Genomic DNA, 15,816 nt, shown 5'->3' on the forward strand with positions numbered 1-15,816 from the left:
ACCTTTGCACCAGGCTTGCTTTGCTTATTCAGGAAGGCAGGGACGGGGCTGAATCCCAGCACATATTAGCATGCCTGGCACATAACAGGTGAACAGTAAACATTGGTGAAATAAAAAATAAATCAGTGTGGAGATGGCAACTTTGCAGCTCCCACCTATATGAAACACATTCTGTCTCGCCCCACACAGAAACTAACAAGAAGTTCCTGAAACTGAATTCCAAAATTGCAGCCATGGATTCTGAATAATCCAGCTCAGTTTAGATGCTTGTTCTTGGTCTAATCATCTGAGCCCAGGGAAGTGGCTCCCAGAGACTTCCCAGGATGAATGAAGATTTTGGGGACAGGGAATGTGAGCCAAAACTAACTGTATAGTATATGAGTAATGAGTCTCGAATACACAATTTAATTTTCTATTTTAATAATTTGTAAATATTCAGTTTAGTGGGTTAAGACACACACATTGTTGTGCAATCATCACTACCATTCATCTCCAGAACTTTTTCATCTTCCCCAAACTAAAACTCTGTTCTCACTGTCGAATCTCAGAGGGAAGGCATGGGTGAGTGGGTTGGTGGAAGAGATTAAGCAAACAATAGGGTGGTGAGGCCTGGGGTGCAGAGCGGGTGCAGGCTAGAAGGGGTCAATGGGGAAAAAGGAGGACATATATAATAATTCGACAATAAAGACTTTAAAAAAAAAAGACTCTGTTCCCCTCAAACACTAACTCCCCATTCTCACCCTCATCCTTGCCCACTGCCCCAGGAAACCATTCTAACTTTCTGTCTCTACAAATTTAATTACTCTATATATCTCATATAAGTGTAATCATACAGTATTTGTCCCTTTGTGACTGGCTTATTTCACTTAGCATAATGACCTCAAGCTTCATCTGTGATGTAGCATGTGTAGAATTTCCTTTTTTAAGGTTAAATAATATTCCAGTCTATGTTTATGTCACAATTTTTTTATCTGTTCATGCGTGGAACATTTGGGTTGCTTCCAGCTCTTGGCTATTGTGAATTGTGCTGCTATGAACGTTGTCATAGCATTTTTAAAATCACAGCAGCTCTTTGTCATGCAAACTCTCAACCAATGGCCCTAAAAGTCACTGCCTATCCTGTGGGGTTCAGCAGAAAATCAATTCCTGGGAAGAAGGAATAACGCAGAGTAAAGTGTGCAACCTGGGAGAAGGCAGCTTGGGGGAGGGCAGCCTGGGGAAGGGCAGCCTGGAGGAGGGCAGCATGGAGGAGGTTCTGGGAGCTGTTTCTGAGAACAAAGACTTCCCTGCTTTTGGACAGGGGAGGGAGCACTAGATGCAGACACAGAGCAAAGATTTCTCTCATTCCAAAATAACTTTTAACCTCTACACTGTTTAACAGTGGAACAATCTACCTTCATGAAATAAGTATTTCAGTGAAAATACACAGACAGGAGCTAGTTGATTATAGAAAATTTTCCAGAGTTGTGAGGGGAGTTGAAGGAGAGCTATTCCTGGGCTCTAAGACTGCTTTTACCCCAACACCGTCTCTCTATTCTATTTGATTTATTGTAATGCACACCCCATGGCATCCAGCCCCTTTTCCAGTCCTGGGGCCTGGTTTCCTGAGAGCCTGAAGGAAGGTTCACCACATCAATGGTCCTGCAGCTTCATAATTTCTCACATATTCCCCATGAAATTGGTGAAGGAAATATTTGGCAAAGGTCTTCAGAAAAGCCTTATCATCATGGTCAAAGCAGTAAGACCTGGACAAGTAGATATAGGAGCTGTAGGTTGATCTGTGAGTCTTGGTGGCAGTTCTGGTGCACCTGCAAGGAGGTCACGATCCTTACACCCGGGCGCTTGTGGCATCCAAGGGTGCTGTGAGGAGGTGGTGAGGCTGGATTGTGATGGCTGTCTGGGATGGGTTGAGCTCCGGTTGGTCCAAGCACTGTTGAAGCAGGAAACGGCATGACTTCACGAAGACTGTCTTTGTCTTTCTAATGCTTGAAGTATCAGTAGAAAAGACAAAAATTACCAAAGCTATAATTTCCAAAGTAAATCAGTGTAAACTTCGTTTGATATTTGTGTCATCTCCTCCAGAAGAAGTTGGAATCTGATGAGCTGTTGAAAGCTCTTAGAGAACCACACGCCTCAGAAGGGAAATACTCTCTGAGATAACAGTGACAGGAGCCACAGCAGGTCTCCAGGTACACTGGGGCCTGACCTCATCTGTACATTACACTAGGAAAATACCCTGGTAAATCCAGATCAAATTAGCAAATAGTAGACTCTTATCCCAATTTGTGCTATTTATTAAATTTCTGTTTTCAGTTTTTCTCATTTCTCTTTTCCTTTTTCATCAAAACTTATGAAAACAATGTCTGAAGGTGGTGTGGTGAATTAGACAAAGCTTACACTTTGGGGTTGGAAAATAAGCCGGTGCAACCTCCCTTGGAAGGCAATTCAGACAGTTATCAAAATGTGAAGTGCACCTACCCTTTGATCAGCAACTCTGTAAGGAGATGCATTCTCACACCAATAAGGAACATGTACAGCAAGTCATTACAGCAAAAGATCAAAAATGCCCTAACCATGCTGGCCAGTGCTCAGTGGTTAGACCGTTAGCCCACGGACTGAGGGTCTCTGGTTTGGTTCCAGTCAAAGGCACGCAGGCTGGATCCCCAGCCCCAGTCAGGGCATGTGTGAGAGGCAACCAATCTATATGTCTCTCTCACATTGATGTTCCTCTCTCTCTCTGTCTTTCCTCCTCCTTTCCACACTTTCTAAAAATCAATGGGAAAAATATCCTCCGGTGAGGATTAACACACAAAAAAGTCCATCAGAAGGTACTATTTACCAGCGTATGGCCCATCCAAAAAATGCTCAGTGTGGAAGCAGGGCTGAAAAGCCCTGCCACTGCTGGGGGAATGAGAGAGATCTTTATGTACAGACTTACAAAACATACACTGTCGCATGACAAAAGCAAGGTGTGAATATTTGAGCTAAAAAAAAAAAAAAAGGTACCTATAGGTAGAAATACAGCATACACTGTGTTAGGCATCTTCTAAGGTGGCTCCCAATGATCTCTCAGCCCTGGTAACCATGCCCTATGTAATCCCTTCTTGAGTGTGTGCTCAATCTAGTGATGTGCCTTCTCATTAAAAAATTGCATCAAAGCCCTAACCGGTTTGGCTCAGTGGATAGAGCGTCGGCCTGCGGACTGAAGGGTCCCAGGTTCGATTCTGGTCAAGGGCTTGTACCTTGGTTGCAGGCACATCCCCAGTAGGGGATGTGCAGGAGGCAGCTGATCGGTGTTTCTCTCTCATCGATGTTTCTAACTCTCTATCCCTCTCCCTCCTCTCTGTAAAAAATCAATAAAAAATATATTTTAAAAAATTGCAGCAAAGGTGAGATGTCACTTCTGAGATCTGGTTATAAAAAACATTGGCTTCTTTTCTTCTCTTACTTTTCTAACTCTTCTCGCCTGTTTATTCTGATGACATCAGTTACCATGCTGTGAGGTGCCCAGTGGAGAGGCCCATGTGGCAAGAAACTGAAGGAGGCCTCAGGCCAAAAGCCAGTTAAAGAAATGAGGCCCTCAGCCCAACAGCCTGTGAGAAACTAAATCTTCCAATACCACTTAAGTGCACCTGAAAGCAGATCCTCCTAAGTGGAGTTGTAAGGTGACTGCAGCCCCAGCCGACAACTGACCATGACCTATGAGAGATCCTGAGCCAGAGGGCTCAATTAAGCCGCTGGATTTCTGACCACAGAAAATGTGTGACAATAAATATTTGTTGTTTTGCCCTAAACAGTTTGGCTCAGTGGATAGAGCGTCGGCCTGTGGATTGAAAAGTCCCAGGTTCGATTCCTGTCAAGGGCATGTACCTTGGTTGCGGGCACATCCCCAGTGGGAGGTGTGCAGGAGGCAGCTGATTGATGTTTCTCTCTCATCGATGTTTCTAACTCTCTCTCCCTCTCCCTTCTTCTCTGTAAAAAATCAATAAAATATATTTAAATAAATAAATAAATAAATATTTGTTGTTTTAAACCACTAAGTTTTGGGGCAATTTGTTGCACAGCAGTAGGTAACTAATATAAGATTTATGTTTGTTTATGCAATATGAAACTGACGACTGTGCTTGCCACTGGGGAAGGAAATTTAAAATTCTGGGGATCAGAGGTGGGAGGAAACTTACTTTTTACTGTATACCCTTTAGTCTTTTTGAATATAATGTTTATTCAACAAACTACATTTTTAAATCCTCTCCAATAAACAATAATTTCAAAGGCCTATTTCTAACATGCACATATTAATTTTTTTCTATATCTACATACATTGGTTAATTTCTCACAAAGAAGTTTTTGCAAACTTTCTTTAACTTGGGTACATATCACATCACTTCACATAAAAAAAGAGACTCTCTTTTCTTTCACCTTTTTGGGAAAGCAAGAAAAATGCCTTCTTTACAGCCTCATCATCTGCCTATCCTGGCCTTACAACCCCGTGCTGCAGCCATATCAATGTTCCAGTCCCCCACTGGAGCCTGTTTCCCAGCTCTGTCCCTTAACTCAAACATCCTCTCAACTTGAATGCTTTTCCTCCCAGGTGCCTTCCCTAATTCTTGTGCAAAATACAAGACCCAACTCCAGGTTCTTCCTCTGACACAGCCCACTCTTACCCGAACCCCCTTTCATTCCTGCCCCACAAATCCACCAATTCTGTTCCTGGATATGCATCCCAGGTAAATTGGTCTCTCACTCCTTTGGACTATGCCTGTACTTTATACTTAGTTCCATATAGGTCTTCACTCACTGTATTGTCATTTTTCTGTTTAGACAATAAGCTCCTTAGACAGATTTGCCAATTGGAAAGAAGAAAGATCTCTAGCATAGTGTCATTTGCACAAGGGAACTTGATACACAACAAAGGTGTCATCACAAATCAATGGAGAAAAGGGAAAATTGTGCAATAGATGATACACTGACTCACTGTGAAGAAAAAGAAAACCTGACCCCTATCTAACACCATGTGCCAAAGCAAGGCCATGGGATCATGACCACTTGGTGGAAAATGCCCTTTTGAAAATGCACTTTCCAAACTATCAGAATGAATGAAAGATCTAATGGTCTAAGAACTCTAAGGAAGACAGAAGAAATTGTAATAAGGTGTCTTTGTGACCTTAGGAGTTGGAAAGCATTTCTTAAATAAAACTTTACAAACACGCCCTGGCTGGTTTGGCTCAGTGGATAGAGCGTCGGCCTGCGGACTGAAAGGTCCCAGGTTCGATTCTGATCAAGGGCATGTACCTTAGTTGCGGGCACATTCCCAATAAGGGGTGTGCAGGAGGCAGCTGATCGATGTTTCTCTCTCATTGATGTTTCTACCCATCTCCCTTCCTCTCTGTAAAAAAAAACTCAATAAAATATATTTTAAAAGAAACACTTTACAAACACAAACCATAAGGCAAAAATTTGATACATTCAATTACATAAAAAATTCAGGAGTTTTATTCAACAAAGGCCATCATGGGCAAAGACCATAGATTAGAGGGTAGTAGAAGATATTGTAGTACCTAAAATGGAAAGGTATTAACATCTAGAATATATCAAGAAAATGGCAGCAACTTTAAGAAGAGGAAACCCAAAGTCCACCAAGTATATAAAAAGATACTCAATTTTGTTTATAATCTTAAAGAAATCCAACTTAAGATATCATTTGCTAGTATGCGTATATACCTACCTGTAAGATGGGTAAAAATTAGAAAGCTTGATACTGCCAAGTGTTGGTGGGAAAGTGAGATATATCATGCCCTGCTGATGGGGAGTTGTCACACCTACTGCTGCATAACAGAACACCCAAAACTTAGTAGCTTAATACAACAACCATTTCATTTAGCTCACAATTCTGTGTCTTCAAAATTTGGACTGAGCTCTGCCGGGCAGTCCAGTCTTCTGATCTCTTGACTCATCCCACTCTGACCTAAACTTCCAGTCCTATTGGAAAAAAATGCCCTCAGAAGATAATCTCCCAACTCTCCAGAGGCTTCCAGATCTCCTGGTTTACCATGACCAGGCCAAAGGACACCTTGCAAAGGGAGGACCTTGGTCATCATACTCTGTGACAGTTTTCGAAAATTTTGTATGAATTTAGATCATTTACTAAAATCAGTCATTTCTTTCATTAACCAATCCCAATGGCTATTTACTTTATGATGCATCCTTTCTTTCTTTTATAAGCACATTAAAGTCAGTTTGGTTTTCCACTTCCAATTTAATTAAGTTATCCACACAACTAAATCTAGACTTTGCAGAGTCAAATTTAATCTTTGTATTTGGCTTCAGAAAGGTGGGTGGTAAAGCAAATTAAGTACATTTTTTATCATTTTCTCCTTTATTTACTCTTTGTTTCTGACTTAAGAAACATACCTATTGTTATGGGCAGAATGTTTGTGTCCCCACAAAATTTCTACTTTGAAATGCTAACCCTCAATGCATGGTATTAGGATGTGGGGCCTTGGGGGCAGAGCCCTTCTGAATGTGATTAGTGCCCTTATAAAAGAGACCCAGAAATCTCCCTCATCCCTTCCACCATGCAGGACACAGCAGGGAGGCAGCCATTGATGAACTAGAAAGTGGGTCTTCACCAGACCCCAAATCTGCTAGACTTGGTCTTGGACTTCCAGACCTGTGAGAAATAAATGTTTGTTGTTTAAGCCACCCAGCCCACAATGTTTTTGTTATAGCAGCCCTAATGGACTACGGTGTCTGCCCTATTTAAATAGAGTTTTCACTCAGATTTTAAAAACACAGAAGTCTTTGATTTTTGAGAAAATGAGGGACTAGTTGAGAAGAATAGCTTGAGAGTTTTATTTTATAAACAGAAGGTGTTTTGTTTTCCCCCCAATTCTGTATAATTTGAATGTATATTTCAAAAGAATGTCAAATAATAGAACTTTGATTTTTCAATGTTTTTAAAAAACTTTCATTAACTTAATGGTTTAAGAATGATAAAAGGGACAAAATAGAGGGAAAAATAAAAATCCTTAAAACTTGAATTTTAGTAAATCCAGATACTGTACTTGGCAATCAAATAAATACAAAAAAATTTCTCTTCAAAAAATAAGTGGAAATACTATAATTCTGAGAGTTGCAGGACCAGGGAAGGTATATAATTCAGAGTGTTGGCAAAAGAAGCGCTATAGAGTTGTGATAAGAAGAAACACCCTACTTAAATAGAAGACATTAAATGCTTTATTTAGTCTTATTGGATTGACAATATATGTAAATCATTTAATTTGAAAGATACAAAATAGTGCACAATGAAAGGTAAAGGCTCCTTTCTCCCATAATATACTTCTCCTCCTTGGAAGCCACCAGTACTACTGATTCCTTATATACCCTTCATTAAAATCTATACATTTATAAATATATAAGCAAGCAAATTCATTGAGTGTTCCTCCCACAGAAATGGCAGTGTGCTGCATAAACTGATCTCACTTTGTTTCTTTCTTTTTTTAAAAATATATTTTTTTATTGATTTTAGAGAGGAAAAGGGAGGGAGTGATGGAAACATCAATGATGAGAGAGAATCATTGATCGGCTGCCTCCTGCACATCCCCCACCGGGGATTGAGCCCACAACTCAGGCATGTGCCCTTGGCCGGAATCAAACCCGGGACCCTTCAGTCTGCAGGCTGACGCTCTATCCACTGAGCCAAACCAGCTAGAGCACTTTGTTTCTTTTTTAAAGAACTTAATGATATATCTTAGAGATGTTTCTCTGTACATATAGATCTGCCTTATTATTTTAGTGGCTGCCTGCTATTGAAAGTATGTTATTATTTTATAATTATATTGAAATTATACCCAGCATTTATTTCATCACTCTCTATTAATGGACATTTAAGTTATATTCAATATTTTTCTTTTATAAACTCTACTAGGGGCCCATTGCATGAATTTGTGCACCTTGAAAGGAACTGTGGGCTGCGAGGCTACAGTGGGCACAGGGCGGGTTTTGGCCCATCCTCTGTGCCCCTGCCTGCCCCCTCCCACCATGGCCCCCGGTCCCCTGTCTACTGGCTGCCCTGCTCCTGCTGCTACTGCTCCCATGCACTGCTCGCACCCACTGACGGCGCAGAGCAGGTGGGGTCAGTGCTGTCAGCAGATGTGAGTGGCAGCTGCTGCCCTGATTTCCCCTCAGGACCAGGGGGAGGTGGAGAAGCCCTGACGGGTGATTGGGGCCAGCAGCCACCGCTCACACCTGCTGACTGCGCTGAACGATCAGGGCCAGTGCCGGGCGCCGGCAGCGGGTGCCAGTGGTGGCTCCGGTGCCAGCAGCGGGTGTGAGCAGGGCTGGCACCGGCAGCAGGTGCAAGCACCGGGCGGGACCATGGTGTGTGAGAACAAAGAATTTTCAGTAACCACCAGAGGTGATGACAGTGACCAGTGCCCCACCTTGGTCTGGCACCCCTGCTCACCTGCTCCACCATCCTGCAGCAGCCGACACCTGCCATGTTCCACGCGTGCCCCCTTGTGGTCAGCGCACATCAAAGCAACTGGTTGTTTGTTCTGACATTCAGTCTATTTGCTTATTAGCCTTTTATTATATAGGACTAGAGGCCCGGTGCACGAAATTCGTACACTCGGGGGAAGGGGATCCCTCAGCCTGGCCTATGCCCTCTCACAGACCGGGAGCCCTGTGATTGATCACCTCAAAGAGGTAGGCCCTGCCCACCTGGCCAGGGCTCCTCGATGGATTGCCCCCACAGAGGGAGGCCCAGGCTATCCGCTGCAGCACCACCAGCTGGTAGCCTAGGCCTCCCTCTTTGGAGTGATCAATTGCGCCTCGCAGAGGAAGGCGCTGCCCACCCACCACAGCTGCCTGGGCCTCCCTCTGCAGGGGGATCATGTGATCAATTGTGCCCTGCAGAGGGAGGCCCCACCCACCTGCTGCAGCCCGCCGGGTCCATGGCCTGGGCCTCCCTCTTTGGGGCGATCATGGAGCCCCTCAATTGATCGATTGCTCCGCTGGCCGGTGGCCTTGGCCTCCCTCTGCAGTGCGATCATGGGATGATGGCCAGGCCCCTGACCAATCACATCACACCTGCCTTGGCTGGCCTGGTGCCAGTGGGTGTCATAGCATGGTCGTCAGGAAGGTTGTCAGGATGGTTGTTCTGCTGTTTGGTCATTCGGTTGATTTGCATATTACACTTTTATTATTATAGATTGCGATGAATACCCTTTAATATATACCATTTTACATAGTGTATATCTCTAGGAAGTAACAGAATTGAGTCAAAGAATATACACAATTAAAGTTCTGATAGACACTGTCAATTTGTCTTCCACAAAGGTTGTACTAACTAAATTCTCACTCTTCCCAAACCTTGTCCATCTAGTTTCTGCATATTGTTTTTTTCTTGGCCAATCAACCAGGTGAAAAATGGTATCTCCTGGGATTTTGCTTTGTGTTTCTCTTATTAGGAGTGAGTTGAGCATTTTTTACATGTTTAAGAGAAGGATTGATCTTAATCAGGGTGAACTCTAATATAAAAAGGGGTAGAATATTGCGGTATTATCAGCCAAATTAAGATCAGAAGGGAATGCATTTTCATGGGAAAAAGAAAACCTGAAAATCCTGACCTGTCCCCACAAACAAGGCCCTCAACATTACCTCTCTACCCACACTACTGCTCGATACTGGGCCCCAGCTCTCAGCAGATGTTGTAGGAGCCTTGCCCATCAAACTGAGATAACATCATACATCACCTGGTAACAAAATGTACCAGTGAGGCCCTCATTTCCAAAATGCCTCATCCCTTCAATTCTCATCCCTGTTCTGACCTGATTCCCCTCTCTGTCTTTGCCCCTGACCTATTTAAATTAACTCTGTCCGACCCTGGCTAGTGTGGTTCAGTTGGTTGGAGTGTCATCCTGTACACCAAAAGGTGACCAGTTGATTCCCAGTCAGGGAAAATACCCAGGTTGTGGGCTTGATCCCAGGTGGGGATATATGCAGGAGGCAACCAATCAATGATTCTCTCATTGATGTTTCTCTCTTTCTCTTTCTCAAATCAATGAAAAAATTAAATCAATTCCATCAAATAGAAATATAATATGAGCTACATAGGTAATTTAAAATTTTCTAGGAGCTACCTTTTAAAAAAGTAGAAACAATTTAATTACTTTTAATATTTTAATATATAATAATATATCCAAAATATGATATCAACATGCAATCAACATTAAAATTATTAATATTTTACATTCTTTTTTAATTCAGTCTTTGTAATGTGTATTTATATTATAGCACACCTAAAGACACATTTTAATGGCCCAATAATGGCATATGGCTAGACCTGTCTTTCAGCAATGTTAGATCCGTATTCCCTAAATGCCCTCTACCCTTCTATATAGTCAGTCTTTCCCTAGAGCACTTTTCCTTTCTCCTCCAGGAAGAGGAAGTTCAGGCCCTCTCTTAAGGTCACTGCACCACCCTCGGGCATTTCCAGTGGAGGCCACTGATTCTTCTATACACCAGAACTTCCATGTGTGAAAGTATGTCTGTAGGATGAATTTCCAAAAAGGAAACTGCACAGTGAAACAGTATTTACACTGCTAATTTTGATAGATATTGTTAAATTGTCTTCTGAAGGTGCTACACCAATTCATACTCCCTGGGTGCATATGTCCATGTTTTTAATTGCTACATAATATTCTGAAATACAGAGGATGTACATCATAGTGTAGAGGCCCCTTTAGACACAGGACATTAGGTTGTTTCCAACTGTTGCATTACAAACAATGCTGCAATAATCATCCTTGTATGTGCTCCCTTGTGCATCTATTCTCTAAGACAATTAAATAAAACAAAGAAAGCAAAGGGAGCAGCTGTAGCACAAAGGCTGTAAGGTGGAACAGATAATATTCTAAGTTATGTTGATATGTTTTCCTAAAGTTCTAAAACATTACAATTCTGAAATAAGCACTACATGATTACCCCTATGCTTCTCAAACCATTCCTAGACCAGGAAAAAAGATAGAAAGCTCTTTAGTTTGTTGTATATGTTGCCATATCCTTAATATCAAAACCTGCTACAAAATGTGTAACAAAAATTATAGAACAATTTTACTTATCTAATCTTATAAAAGAGAAACATGCAAATTGACCACACCTCTGCTATGCCCAAAGCCATTTCCACCAGCCGATCAGAGTGACTATATGCAAATTAACCCATCCAAGATGGCAGCCAGCAGCCACAGAGCTGGAGCAAGCAGGAGGCTTGGTTGCCCCGGCGATGGAGGAAGCCAAGCTTCCCGCTTGCCCTGGCCGGCTGTGGCCACGGCTTAAGGCAACAAAGTTTCAATTATAGAAGATAAATATATCCCAGATACCTGCTTCCAGCCAGCCTCCACTGGGAGCTTGGGTGGCTGGAGGCTGTGGCCAGCCTGCAAATAGCCATCAGCCCCTCACCCAGGATGGCCACACCCTCATGGGGTGAGGGTCCCCGCTGGGGGGCTTGGCCAGCCTTCAAACAGCCATCAGCCCCTCACCCAGGCTGGCCAGGCACCCCAGCGGGGACCCCCCCCCCCCCCGAAGGAGCTGTGGCCAGCCTGCAACCAGCCATCAGCCCCTCACCCAGGCTGGCCAGGCACCCCAGCGGGACCCCCACCCTGATCCGGGACACCCTTCAGGGCAAACCAGCCAGCCCCCACCCATGCAACAGGCCTCTATCCCAGCCATGGGCAAACTATGGCCCGTGGGCCGGATCCGGCCCGTTTGGCTGTTCTATCTGGCCCGCGGAGCCGAAAGAGTGGAGGGTTCTCTTGCTCTCCCCTCCGCTCCTTCACCAGCAGCAGTTTTAACATGTATTAGTTCACACAAACACTCCATCCACACTTTTGTTCTGGCCCTCCTGTCCAGTTTAAGAACCCATTGTGGCCCTTGAGTCAAAAAATTTGCCCACCCCTGCTCTATCCTATATAATAAAAGGGTAATATGCAAATTGACCCTAACAGCAGAACAACTGGGAATGACTATGACACACACTGACCACCAGGGGGCAGATGCTCAATGCAGGAGCTGCCCCCTGGTGGTCAGTGTGCTCCCACAGGAGGAGCTCTTCTCAGCCACAAGCCAGGCTGACAACTGCCAGTACAGTGGTGGTGGTGGGAGCCTCTCCTGCCTCCTCAGCAGCACTAAGGATGTCCGACTGCAGCTTAAGCCTGCTCTCTGCTGGAAAGTGGACATCCCCTGAGGGCTCCCGGGCTGCCAGAGGAATGTCTGACTGCCAGCTTAGGCCCAATCCCGTGGGAAGCGGGCCTAAGCCATCAGGTGGTCATCCCCGAGGGATCCCAGACTGCAAGAGGGCACAGGCCGGGCTGAGGGACCCCCTCAAGTGCACAAATTTTTGTGCATCAGGCTTCTAGTCTTATATAATAAAAGGCTAATATGCAAATTGTTCCTACGGGTGGGAGTTCAACTGACTGGGAGTTAGACATATGCTGACCCCCAGGGGGCGGCATGGAACATGGCAGGCATCAGCAATGTGGCACTGGCAGCAGGTGGCCTTGGAGGCTCTGCCAGACCCGATGGGGCCCAATGAGAATGGGACTGCAGTGAGATGATGGAGCAGGTGAGTGGGTGGCGCCAGGCCAAGGTGGTTGGGAAGGGATTCTCTGGCCTGTGGTGGTGGCAGGCAGTTGGGGGAAGGGAGGCCCAGGCTGGCAGCCAGCAGCTGCTAGGGACCCTACCTGTGCATGACTTTCGTGCACTGGTCTGCTAGTTAAGATATAAACAATTCTCAATAAAATATTAGCAAATCAAATCTAGCAGTGTGTTAAAAAAATTATAGCAAATTATATGAGGTATAATTAGAAGACCTAAAATATTCAACAACAACAACAAAAAGTATAGTAAAAGAATTTCAAAAAATGGCTAGATACCAAAAATTAATAATATCAAAAAATGATAGCTTTCCTACACAGTAACAATAGCCAGTTAGAATTGGAAATGGCGGAGGGGGGCGGGGGGGAACTGTCCCGTTCATACTATAGGTTTTTTTTAAACCAAATTTTTGAAAGAAAAATTATTTTTAGTGTTATCTGTGGATTTGTGAAACACGCTCTTGAAAATGGAAAGTAAGCATGGGTGGGCCCTGGGTGCTGTCTAATGATTAATGTGTGCCAGGCCACTTAGAGGTGGGGCAGTGGGTGCACTGCTGCCTCATCATCCAAACAAGTTCACCCCCCAAATTTCAAACAGCCCTTTAGTGTCCCTGAAAATTACTGATTAAATTGCACTCCCCAGGAGAATTTCTGAATTCATTTCCTTTTGTATAGGCTGGTCTTTACATCAGGGCACAGCTGATGTTCACTAAGTCAGCTAAACATTGTGTTGTCACTGTTCACTATTTTAAAACAAAGAAAAAACCCCTCCAAAGTTCCCTGGAAAATTAAAAAAATATATTCTCCAGATGTAGCATGGATAGAAAATTCTCTGGAAAAAAGAACTGGGTTGTTTCACTTTTTGGAAGTTTCCTATTTTTAGGAAGGCATTAATCTGTTTATGGGTTTAACAGATGTTTATTGCACACCTGCACTGCACCTGTGCTGGGGAGAGCGCAGTAGCAGCACAACAGGTCAGGCCTGGTGGAGCTTACAGACTAGTGGGCTGAGGACAGTGCTCCACAGTACTTGTGACAGACTTGCCACTTTCCTTTGGAACAACAAAAAGGAGACCACCGGGTGAATAAGAAGTAGTTATCTCCACTTCTAACGGAACAAATATAGTCTTTTAAAATGAAAAGATCTGATAACAGTATACTACAGTCAATTCTAATACCCCCCATAGGAAAGTCCTTTTTCAGTTCAGTTCTGTGTCGGCTCCCCTCTACTGCACGAGGCACGTGGTTTCTAAGCAGAAAGAGCAACAGCACTTCCTCTCTGCCTTCTCTGGGCTGAGGTCAGCCTTGGGCCAAGGCCAGCATGAGTCAGCTTGTCAAGCCGGGACTCGCCCCCTGCCAGGAGACTGGCCTTGCTAAAAGCTTGATGCATACATGGAATGTGGGTGCCCAAGGTCCAGGCACACTGTGGGCACATCCATGTGGGCTCTGGGTTGACAGGGTATTAAGGAGAAATATCTTAGTGTGTTTTTTCCCCCCAAAAGAAATTTGTTCATCATAATGGGAACTATCAAACTGTTCATATATTTCTCATAATTCCATTCTGTAGAATTTATTTGGAGAAAATGACCTAAAAGAAAAAATGTCCAAAGATATTATCATAATAGTGTAATTAGCAATTATGATAAATTCTTAGCATCCCAAATACTTCCAATGGAGAACTGTAATGTAACTTGGATGAAACATTGCAGAGGTGTTAAAAATGAAAAGAGCCCTGGCTGGTTTGGCTCAGTGGTTGGAGTGTCAGCCTGCAGACCAAAGGGTCCAAGATTTGAATCCTGGTCAAGGGCATGTACCTCCGTTGCAGGTTCCCCAGCCCCCATAGGAGTGTGGGTGTTATGTGGGAGGCAATCAATTGATATGTCCATGTCCGATGTTTCTCTCTCTCCCTCTCCTCCTTCCCACTCTCTCTGGGTTTCTGGTTCTGCTCTCTATCCCTCTTCAGTTTGACTAGTAAAGCTAATTATCTGACTATGGCAACTTTCTCTGAGGCTGACAGTGTGCCTAGAACACTACCATGTCTGTCTTCATGCCTTTCATGTTTTCACATGGGCTTCCTCCCAGCACCTTCAAGTGGAGCTGTCCCCTAACACTTACCCATTCAATTGCATTGAGCTAGCTTACGTCCAGATGCCCTCTCCTTACCAAAGTTCATCCCTTCATAGCTCATTGGCTTTTCATTTTTAAAGATCTCTACTAAAAGATAAATATCCTTGAATGCTACACCATCTTAAGCCAGTATTTTGCAAGATTGTGGCTGGGTTTGTCATTCCTGGAGTAAGCAGGGAAAGGGAGGAGGCATAGGAATAACAGAAACAGCTACCTTTTATTAATACTTAGCCTGTGTCTAGCACTTTTTACACATCAATATTCACAACACCTTGCAAGAGAGCATTATGGTTTCCCTTTGTAGATCAGAAAGGTTAAACAACTTGTCCATTATCACATAGCTGGTATGTGACAAAGTCAGACTTTAAGCCCAGGCCTATCTGACTTGAAAGCCAGGGCTCTTTCAACCACCCCACATTGTGTACCCTATGTAGTTTCAGAGAAAACGGGGCTGGGAGTCAGAAACCCAGTTGTGTAGCCTTGTACAGTTTTACTTCTTGGGTTCTGGTTCCTCATCTGTAAAGGGAGGGAACTAGACTTAAAAAGCTGCCCACTAGGAAGAAATAGAAATGGCTAGGAAGATGGCTAAAATTATCCCCCAAAGGCCTTCCTTTCCCATTTCACCCTTGGGACCACTGACAGGACATTGAAGTTGCTCATGTGGCATGTTATCCATTCATTGGAGAGAAAAGGAGAAAGGGCCAAGGGTGATCACCACAGTCACATTATCCTAGTTGTCACCTGAAGAAACAAGCACAGGACCCCTTAGTAGTACACATTTGGAAAGAGAATGCTTTCTGATAGAAAGTTCTGAGCTGGCAATTTTAAGCTCTGTAATATAAACACTTTCACATATGATGTGGGGAAAGTCCTGGTGGACTGCTACTGACCATCACTTTGGGTGCAGGACTAGAGGTGAGGAGGTCCTCACGGACCAGGCTCTGAATTTGCAGAAAGGGCTTGAAGGAGGAAATACATCAGGATATAGTTTTTGCACCCAGGACTAAATAATGTCAATATAAGCTTTGTCATAAAAA

General features: G+C 43.8%; 1 protein-coding gene across 11 annotated transcripts in view; it reads left to right on the forward strand.

Moving 5' to 3' along the window:
* Positions 1-15,816, forward strand: part of PAQR9 (progestin and adipoQ receptor family member 9) — a 52,515-nt gene that overhangs the window by 13,459 nt on the left and 23,240 nt on the right. Inside the window, exon 2 of one of the 11 annotated variants that reach the window (XR_009451892.1) lies at positions 190-7,369. The exons of the other annotated variants lie outside the window; for them this stretch is intronic. The gene's annotated coding sequence lies outside the window, so the exon portion shown is untranslated. Of the gene's footprint in view, positions 1-189; positions 7,370-15,816 lie in introns of those variants that run through there. 11 annotated transcript variants of the gene reach the window in all.

This window comes from Myotis daubentonii, chromosome 3 (assembly GCF_963259705.1).
Source record: "Myotis daubentonii chromosome 3, mMyoDau2.1, whole genome shotgun sequence".
NCBI lineage: Eukaryota > Metazoa > Chordata > Mammalia > Chiroptera > Vespertilionidae > Myotis > Myotis daubentonii.